The following is a 10,324-nucleotide window of genomic DNA, read 5'->3' on the forward strand; positions in this document are numbered from 1 at the left end:
CATTCCAACACTAGTAGAAAAGGGGGCAACGGTTCAGGCCGGGTCAGCCCATTAGTCCCGGTTCAGTCTAGAACCAGGACCGTCGGTTCGTGAGCCCAGTGGGGCGGCCGGGCCACGTGGGTCATTGGTCCCAGTTCGTCTGGACCTTTTGGTCCCGGTTGGTGGGACGAACCGGGACCAATGGCCTCGCTCCTGGCCCATCATCATTGGTCCCGGTTGGTGGCATGAACCAGGTCCAAAGGCTCCCCTTTAGTCCCGGTTCATGCCACCAACCGGAACCAATGAGGTGCCTATATATACCCCCTCGCGTAAGAGCAGAGCACACTGCTTTGTTTTTTCTGGCCGAGGGGGAGAGGGCTTGGTGGTGCTCTAGCTCACCTCCTATGCACACAAGGTGTTCGATGGAATGCCCGAGCCACACTACTTAAGCTTTCTCCTCTCCAAGCTCGACCTTCAAGCTCCATTTTCCTCAATATTTGTCTAGGTTTAGCGGTCCGTCACGCCCCGTCCCCGTCTTCACCGTCGTCGATCACCCGCGCCGAGCTCATCGCCGCACCACCGTGGTGAGCCTCTTGTTCTTATCTTCTTTTTGAAAGGAAAAAATATTCTTACTTGTATGTTTACATAGATACTTGTATTATTTTCTTACTTTTATTATTGCATCTTATATAGTGCGATGGTTTTGGTATCCGCCCCCGTCGGCCCTCGTCCTGTCTATGATTCGGATGTGGTATATATATTATCTTTATAACTATTGGTTCATTTATTGTTTATGAAAAATTATGCCGACCAACGTGACATAGATTTTATTTATGTAGGATGTATGTGAATCGGAAATTCCAACCGACCCTATTGTCGAGAGGTTAAATTTAGTTGAAGAAGAAAATAATTTGTTGAAGGAAAAAATAAAAAAAATTGAGGAGAAGATGATATTGGAGTTGCATGTTGCGGATGTCGTCAATGATCATAAGATCAAGATGGATGCAATGCCCTTGAAGATTAGAAAGATTAGAAAATATGCCATTCATACCGAGGCTTGGTATCATTATGCCATTGGATCAATTGTTACCTTGGTTGCGATTATGATCGCATTTCTTTTCGCATTGAAATGTTTTACATAGTTTCAATGTATGGTTTAATTAATTAGATGCTCTGGAGAACTATATGTTGTTAGATGAGAACTATGTATGTACTTTGGTTTTAATGTGATGATGAACTTCTATTAATTTGGACACTTAATTATATATTAACGCACGCAGATGAACCGGCAATGGATGTACGGTGACAGACACACCTCCGAGTGCATTAAGGGCGTGCATGAGTTTCTCGATGCGGCTGAGGCAAACAAGCAGAATGGTTTTATGTGTTGTCCATGCACTGAATGTGGGAATATGAGGTCTTACTCTAACAGGAAAATCCTTCACTCCCACCTGCTTTACAAGGGTTTCATGCAACACTATAATGTTTGGACGAGGCACGGAGAAATAGGGGTTATGATGGAAGACGACGAAGAAGAAAAGTACGATGACAACTATGTGCCCCCTGAATATGGTGATGCTGCAATGGGGGGAGCTGGTGAAGATCAAGAGGAACCAGATGATGTGACCAATGATGCTGCAACGGGTGAAGTTGCTGAAGATTAAGAGGAACCAGACGATGTGCCCGATGATGATAATCTCCGCCGGGTCATTGTCGATGCAAGGACGCAATGCGAAAGTCAAAAAGAGAAGCTGAAGTTCGATCGCATGTTAGAGGATCACAAAAAAGGGTTGTACCCCAATTGCGAAGATGGCAACACAAAGCTCGGTACCGTACTGAAATTGCTACAGTGGAAGGCAGAGAATGTTGTGGCTGACAAAGGATTTGAGAAGATACTGAAAATATTGAAGAAGAAGCTTCCAAAGGATAACGAATTGCCTGACAGTACATACGCAGCAAAGAAGGTCGTATGCCCTCTAGGATTGGAGGTGGAGAAGATACATGCATGCCCTAATGACTGCATCCTCTACCGCGGTGCATACAAGGATCTGAACGCATGCCCGGTATGCGGTGCATTGCGGTATAAGATCAGACGAGATGACCCTGGTGATGTTGACGGCGAGCCCCCCAGGAAGAGGGTTCCTGCGAAGGTGATGTGGTATGCTCCTATAATACCATGGTTGAAACGTCTGTTCAGAAACGAAGAGCATGCCAAGTTGATGCGATGGCACAGTGAGGACCGGAAGAAAGACGGGAAGTTGAGAGCACCCGCTGACGGGTCGCAGTGGAGAAAAATCGAGAGAAAGTACTAGGATGAGTTTGCAAAGGACCCAAGGAATGTATGGTTTGCTTTAAGCGCGGATGGCATTAATCCTTTCGGGGAGCAGAGCAGCAATCACAACACCTGGCCCGTGACTCTATGTATGTATAACCTTCCTCCTTGGATGTGCATGAAGTAGGAGTTCATTATGATGCCAGTTCTCATCCAAGGCCCTAAGCAACCCGGCAACGACATTGATGTGTACCTAAAGCCATTAGTTGAAGAACTTTTACAGCTGTGGAATGGAAACGGTGTACGTACGTGGGATGAGCACAGACATGAGGAATTTAACCTAAAGGCGTTGCTGTTTGTGACCATCAATGATTGGCCCGCTCTCAGTAACCTTTCAGGACAGACAATAAAAGGATACCATGCATGCACACACTGTTTAGATGACACTGAAAGTATATACCTGGACAAATGCAGGAAGAATGTGTACCTGGGCCATCGTCGATTTCTTCTGACCAACCATCAATGTCGAAAGAAAGGCAAGCATTTCAAACGCGGGGCAGATCGCCGGAAGAAGCCCGCCATGCGTACCGGTGATCACGTACTTGCTATGGTCAATGATTTATACGTAATCTTTGGAAAGGGTCCCGACGGACTAGCTGTTCCGAATGACGCTGAGGGACACGCACCCATGTGGAAGAAGAAATCTATATTTTGGGACCTACCCTACTGGAAAGACCTAGAGGTCCGCTCTTCAATCGACGTGATGCACGTGACGAAGAACCTTTGCGTGAATCTGCTAGGCTTCTTGGGCGTGTATGGGAAGACAAAAGATACACTTGAGGCACGGGAGGACCTGCAACGTTTGCACGAAAAAGACGGCATGCCTCCGAAGCAGTATAAAGATCCTGCCAGCTACGCTCTTACGAAAGAAGAAAAAGAAATCTTTTTTAAATGCCTGCTCGGTATGAAGGTCACGACTGGCTTCTCGTCGAATATAAAGGGAATAATAAATATGCCAGAGAAAAAGTTTCAAAACCTAAAGTCTCATGACTGCCACGTGATTATGACACAACTGCTTCCGGTTTCATTGAGGGGGCTTCTACCGGAAAACGTCCGATTAGCCATTGTGAAGCTATGTGCATTCCTCAATGCAATCTCTCAGAAGGTGATCGATCCAGAAATCGTATGCTATGTTGCTCTCTGCGAGTTGCTCTCTGCGAGTTGTTCCTGGGCTTCGAGGCTCACTTCAAGCTGTGGAAGAGGCTATTTTGCCTCGTCCCTCGCACACAGAGGGGGTCATTTTATCAAGTGGGCGGAGCCGAAATATGGCGCATCGCCGATACCGGATACCTGTCCGGTACCCCGAAGAAGTCGTCCGAAGACTGGCCTTCAGAATGGTTTTATATGGAGGACGTTCCCCTTCCGGACCCTGTTCGGCGGGGTCTTCCTGAGTTCAACAATGCTCCTCTGAAGAAACGCCGAATGGCACCCACGGAGCCCCCAGGTGGAAGACAATGGATAAGTCCTCTATCTGATGAACCGGATTAAAGCACTGGCTCGATCAGGATTGACAGTAATCGAAGTTATGTCGATTTGCATAATGCGGAAAGTGCAACCACTTCAATATCATGGGCACCCCTTGTGGTGTTATAACGGGGCGGATGACGCCACCCGCTGCGGGCGTAAGGGTCTGGACAATGCTGCCGCTCTAGCGAAAATTCTGTCCGAACTGTTCAAGGTGAGGAAGAGGAGTTCACCCGCATCAAGCCACGGGATGGATTCTCCATGTACAATCCTCCAAGCTGGGTAAGTTATATCTCCCTGCTCCCAGTTTTCCCGCATTCTTTGTCATAAGTATTCACCTTGCCACTTTGCGGCAGGAACTGCGAAAAGCCATAAATGAGGTCAGCAACCCTTCTCCACAACCAGAGGACCCTGACCGGGTCCTCGACTCCAGACTTGAAGAAGATTCGGTTATATTCGTGGAGCTGATAGACCGGTAGTTCTATCAGTTAAGTTGCGACGATGCCATGGTGGCCATTACGGCCGACTATCCCAGACTGCTCCCTGCATCGCAAGTAAGGAAAACCAAAAATCCCAACTCCAAAACTAGGATCCCCTTTTAGGCACTTCACCCACCATATACACATGGCATCTTTTACAGGGAAGGCATTCGGGACGCCCTGCCGAACCCGCAGCAACTCGCCAACAAGAGGTACCGAGGCTGGGTAGGCCAAAAAGGAAGGCGGCCAGGACGGAGACGCCGACGCAAAGGTATAAGAAAAACCCCGCTCCGTGGTTGTCGTCTTTCTCAAAATGTAATGACGCCCGTGTTTCTTTAACAGAAAAAACGCTCGCCGGAATATGTCCGGCGATGTTTCCAATCACGCTTCCACCAGTCGGGCGCCAGGACCGGACATGGAGGCAGAAGCCGATATGGGCAGGCGCCGGATAATCCCCCTATAGAGGATGCGGATAGATTATCCGCTACAAACTCAAAAGTGGAAAGCGCCATGAATCATAGGCGCCGCCGGGCCGTACTCCGTGACGCTTGTTTCTCACCAGAGGCGTTTGACACCTTCAATTCTGGAGAGGCGTACCTCCGTGCTGCTCAAGATGGTCTAGCCAGAGCCACATATCAGTATGTAAAGGATGTACGGGTGAGTAAATCTGACGATTTATATGTATCAGTAGCCCCTGAGACTTGAAACAGTTAGCAGAACTGATTTAAGGATCATCTCCATTGTGCAGGTTCTTACAGAGAAGAATACTAGGCTGTCACAGGAGCTAGAGGAATGCAAGACCCAACTACGGGCTGCTGTGGCCGCCTTGCAGGAATTGAAAAAGTCACCTGCTGATAACATTTACTTTAAAGAATGATGGTTACCATATAACATGCGGCACGGCTGCAAATCTAACAACCGATGTTGCAGATGAATCCGGAGAGAATCCGGAGAACCAGCATGTTATGCGACAGCTAGAGGCTGGCAAACGCGTGCTGACTGAGGTTAGGCGGGAGAAAAACAATCTCCAAGACGCTAATATTAAGCTGAACGTGGAACTAAAAGACGTTCGGGGCCAGCTTGCGGACTCCGAGAAGGAGAATAAGCGGCTTCGGCGCGGCATTTTCAGTATGTGCTTGAACGAATCCTTTTAAAGGAGTTCGGCGAAGAAGCCGACTAACAGCGTTATGTCTGTAGGTATGCTGACGGGTCATCCCGCGGAGGAAATTCTCGGGTCTGCAGGTGATCTTCTGTCCGAGCTGTCACATCTGTACGAACAAGTTCGGCAGGTGATGTAGGGTGTTGCCCAGGCCGTGTGGCCGTCCGTCTCCCTGCCAGAGGGCATTGCCGAGCTTGCGGAGAAGGTCAAGGGAGCACGGCGGCGCTTCCGATTATGGAAGATATCAGCCTGCCGACAGGGTGCCAGAGAAGCCTGGGCCATGGTGAAGACGTGGTATACCAAGGAAGACCCAAATCACATGGCCGAGGTTGGACCTGTGGGGCCCGACGGGAAAGAGATCCCCGTTATCTTAGTTTATGGGCAAGTAGAATTAGCCGCAATGTATTCTCAACAGGATTGTAAGCTGGACCGCCTGTTGGATGGTATACAAGAGGAATTTAGTCAGTCTGCATGACTATGTAATTAAAGTGACATGTATAATGCCTTCTAGCCGGATTGTAAATCATTTGTCATTGCGGACCTTTTCGCTTCAACCTCCGGGACCAATAGTCCGGAGTGTATCCGAATACCCGCTCAGTTATATAAGAACCGGGGTATGCGTGGAGACCAGGCGTAGGGGTCATTAGTGCTTTATCAGACAAGTGCCCAACTAGTTATGTTATATTACATGGGTAGTAAGAAACATCTTCCAGGGAGAATAGTTCCGTTAAGGGTTCCTTTCCCTGGGTAAGCATGCCCTAAAGTGCATGTCCGGACTGCGATAGGAAACGCAGGAAAAACATCTGGGGGCAGATATGGACAATAAATAAAAATCATCTTTTGTTCACCGACCAAATATTCCCTTAAGAACGCTAGCTTTCGGCTTCACCCAGTCTGAGGTACACATCCGGCTGACCCGGTAGTAACAATCGTAGAGGTGCTCCCCTTATGCCCTAGCCGAATTAACGTGAACGTAGGGCATAAATACAAGAGCCAGGTAACCCAGCTTGGCCAAAACTTAAGTCATATCGATGCATATAATGGTGAAAAAAGGTACATGCGGAAGTATAACACATGTGTGGGGCATGAGGCCCAGATAAATGATTTAAGCTTCTGTGAAAGAAGCCCCCAGGTATGAAGAGTGCGGCTAGCGCATCTGTAATGTGCAAGCGAGGCACAAGGTGACCCTTGAGGGCCTAGAGAAATAACAAAAGAAAAAAAGAAAGAGAGACAAGACAGATAATGTATATGCAGAAAATGGACAAAGGGAGGGGACTAACATAGAGTCCGGTGCTAGGCATAGAATCTTCGGAGCCTGGCCGCGTTCCATGGGTTCGGCTCGAGTCCACTAGTCGATGCATCCCGCAGTCGGTACGCCCCACCGGTCAGAACTTGGTCAATAATGAAGGGACCTTCCCATTTGGGCTCGAGCTTGTTCTTTTTCTTATCCGGCAGGCGTAGAACTAGGTCGCCAACGTTATAAGTTTTGGCCCGTACTTCTCTGCTTTGATATCTGTGAGCCTGTTGCTGATAAAATGCGGAACGGGCTTTGGCTACGTCGCGCTCCTCCTCCAGGGTGTCCAAACTGTCTTGCTGATCGAGCTCGACTTCTCTTTCTTCATACATGCGCACTCGAGGTGAGTCATGAATTATGTCACAGGGCAAGACTGCCTATGCGCTGTACACCATAAAGAAGGGTGTATATCCGGTACTATGATTCGGCGTGGTCCGCAGCCCCCAGAGTACGGAGTCGAGCTCCTCTACCCAGTGCATGTTAGACTCCGCTAAGGAGCGCACTAATCTGGGTTTAATGCCGCTCATTATAAGACCGTTTGCTCGCTCGACTTGACCGTTGGTTTGTGGGTGATAGACCGAAGCATAATCGAGCTTGAAGCCCATTTTGCTGCACCAGAGTTTTACCTCGTTGGCCGTGAAGTTCGTGCCATTATCAGTGATGATGCTGTGGGCGATGCCATAACAGTGTACAACCCCGGATATGAAGTCTATCACCGGTCTGGATTCGGCTGTTTTAACAGGTTTGGCCTCTATCCGTTTGGTGAATTTATCCACCATGACCAATAAGTATTTTTTCTTGTGGGTTCCCCCTTTAAGGGGTCCAACCATGTCAAGCCCCCAGACCGCAAAGGGCCATGTAATGGGGATTGTTTGGAGGGCGGTGGGTGGCATGTGGCTTTGATTTGCAAAGAGCTGGCAACTGGTGCAGCGTTGGACCAAGTCCTGTGCATCTGCTCGGGCCGTTGGCCAATAGAATCCTGTACGGAAGGCCTTGCTTACAAGAGCCCGGGCTGTGGCGTGATGACCGCCGAGTCCGGCGTGAATTTCTGCCAAAAGATTCCGCCCTTCCTCTTCAGAGATGCAACTTTGAAGGATTCCGGTAGTGCTTTTTTAATACAATTCTCCCTCATGGACCCTGTAGGCCTTAGATCGCCGCACTATGCAGCGTGCCTCATTTTGGTCCCGCGGAAGTTCCTGCCTAGTTAGGTAGGCCAGGAATGGTTCTGTCCACGGGGCTATGATGGCCATTATTATGTGGGCTGAAGGTGTTATTTCGGTGGCGGAGCCTCCGATTGTGTCAGAGTGTTCGGTATCGGGTATTTTGGCCAGGTCCGGACTATTGTTACCGGTGTCCCCTTCCCATGCTACGGATGGCTTGAACAGCCTTTCCAAAAATATGTTAGGGGGGACCGCATCACGTTTTGCACCGATGCGGGCGAGGATATCCGCCGCCTGATTGTTTTCCCGAGCCACATGGTGAAATTCGAGCCCCTCGAACTGAGCAGACATTTTTAGGACAACGTTTTGATAGGCCGCCATTTTCGGATCCTTGGCGTCAAAGTCTCCGTTTATTTGGGATATTGCGAGGTTTGAATCCCCACGCACCTCCAGGCGTTGAATGCCCATGGAGACTGCCATCCGAAGACCATGCAACAGAGCTTCGTATTCGGCTGCATTGTTGGAGTCTGTATACAATATTTGCAATACGTACTGAACAGTATCTCTGGTTGGGGATGTCAGAACGACGCCAGCCCCTAGACCAGCCAACATTTTAGAACCGTCGAAGTGCATGATCCAATTGGAGTATGCGCCGTACTCTTTAGGGAGTTCGGCCTCCGTCCATTCGGCGACGAAGTTGGCCAATACTTGCGACTTAATGGCTCGTCGAGGTTTGTATGTTATGTCGAACGGGAGGAGCTCAATGGCCCATTTGGCAATCCGGCCCGTAGCGTCGCGGTTGTTTATAATATCATTAAGTGGCACTTCCGAGGCTACTGTAATCGAACACTCTTGAAAGTAGTGTCGCAGCTTCCGCAATGCCATGAATACCGCATATGCTATCTTTTGGTAATGCGGGTACCGTGATTTGCATGGAGTGAGGACAGTGGATACATAGTATACCAGCTTTTGAAGAGGGAATTTATGTCCGTCCGCTTCCCATTCGACAATGAGCACCGCGCTTACAACTTGATGAGTTGCTGCAATGTACAACAACATTGGTTCTCCGAGGTTTGGCACGACCAAGATTGGGTTGGTTGCCAAGATGGCCTTTATTTCTTCCAATCCGGTTGTGGCCGCGTCCGTCCACTCGAAGTGTTCGGTGCGCCGAAGGAGGCGATAAAGGGGTAAAGCCTTTCTCCTAAGTGGGAGATAAAGTGGCTTAGAGCCGCCACACATCCAGTTAACTTCTGGATTTGTTTGAGGTCTGTTGGGGTAGCCAACTGTGATAAAGCTCGGATTTTGGCCGGATTAGCTTCAATACCTCTACTAGAGACAATGAAACCCAGGAGCTTTCCGGCTGGTACGCCGAAAACGCATTTTTCCGGATTGAGCTTGATGTCATATGTTCGGAGGTTGTCGAATGTGAGCCTCAAGTCATCTATCAAAGAGTCGACGTGTTTGGTTTTGACGACCACATCGTCTACGTATGCCTCTACTGTTTTGCCGATTTGTTTCTCCAGACATGTCTGAATCATGCGCTGATATGTTGCGCCGGCCACTACTAGAAAAAGGGCTATAGATGGGATTGACACTAATGGCGCACCAGACAAGCGGTGCGCCATTAGTATATACTAATGGCGCACCACCTTCTGATACGCCATTAGAGTTGAAACTACTAATGGCGCACCTGGCCCAGGGTGCGCCATTAGTATCAAATATATTTTGAACTAGTGCGCCTGTCCAAACATATTAATGGCGCATCCAGACACAGTGCGCCATTACTAGTTGTAACTAGTAATGGCGCACCTGTCGGAAAGTGCACCACTAATGTTGTTTTTTTTATTATATTTTTATTCCTTTTTTTGCAAAACTACTAATGGCGCACCTAGTAAAAAGTGCGCCACTACTATGTTTGACCAAGCTTTGACCCACTTCTGGACATAGTAATGGCACACTTTTCCCTTGATGCGCCATTGCTATTTGATACTAATGGCGCACTTTTCCATGCGGTGCGCCATTGTGGTTTTGTAGGCAAGTGCCGCAGCCCGACCGCCCACCATCTCTCTCCTCTCTCTCTCGCATGGAAACCCTATCCTCTTCTCCCTCACCCCACGCACACACGTCTCTCGGCCTCGCCCCGGCCCCGATCCATGCTGCCTCCCAGTGCTCCCTCCTCTTCCTGCGCGGCGGCCCTTGCCCTCCTCTCTCTTCGGTCCCCTTCGCGCCTCCTCACGGCAGTCGCAGCCAAGGAGCCCGAGCTCGGCGGCGACGGATCGGAAGGCAGCGTCGGCGCTGGATCTGGGAGTGGTGGAGCCGCCGCCGTCCCCGCTCCACCCTCTCCCGCGCCCCCCACCTTCTCCCCCATCCGCAGATCAAGAACCTTCTCTCCCATCCGCGGATCGGGAAGGGAAGGTACCAGATCCACATCGGGTGGGTGGGTGGGTCCTTGCGCTT

This window comes from Triticum urartu, chromosome 7A, assembly GCF_056163025.1.
Source record: "Triticum urartu cultivar PI428250 chromosome 7A, HENAU_Tu73, whole genome shotgun sequence".
NCBI lineage: Eukaryota > Viridiplantae > Streptophyta > Magnoliopsida > Poales > Poaceae > Triticum > Triticum urartu.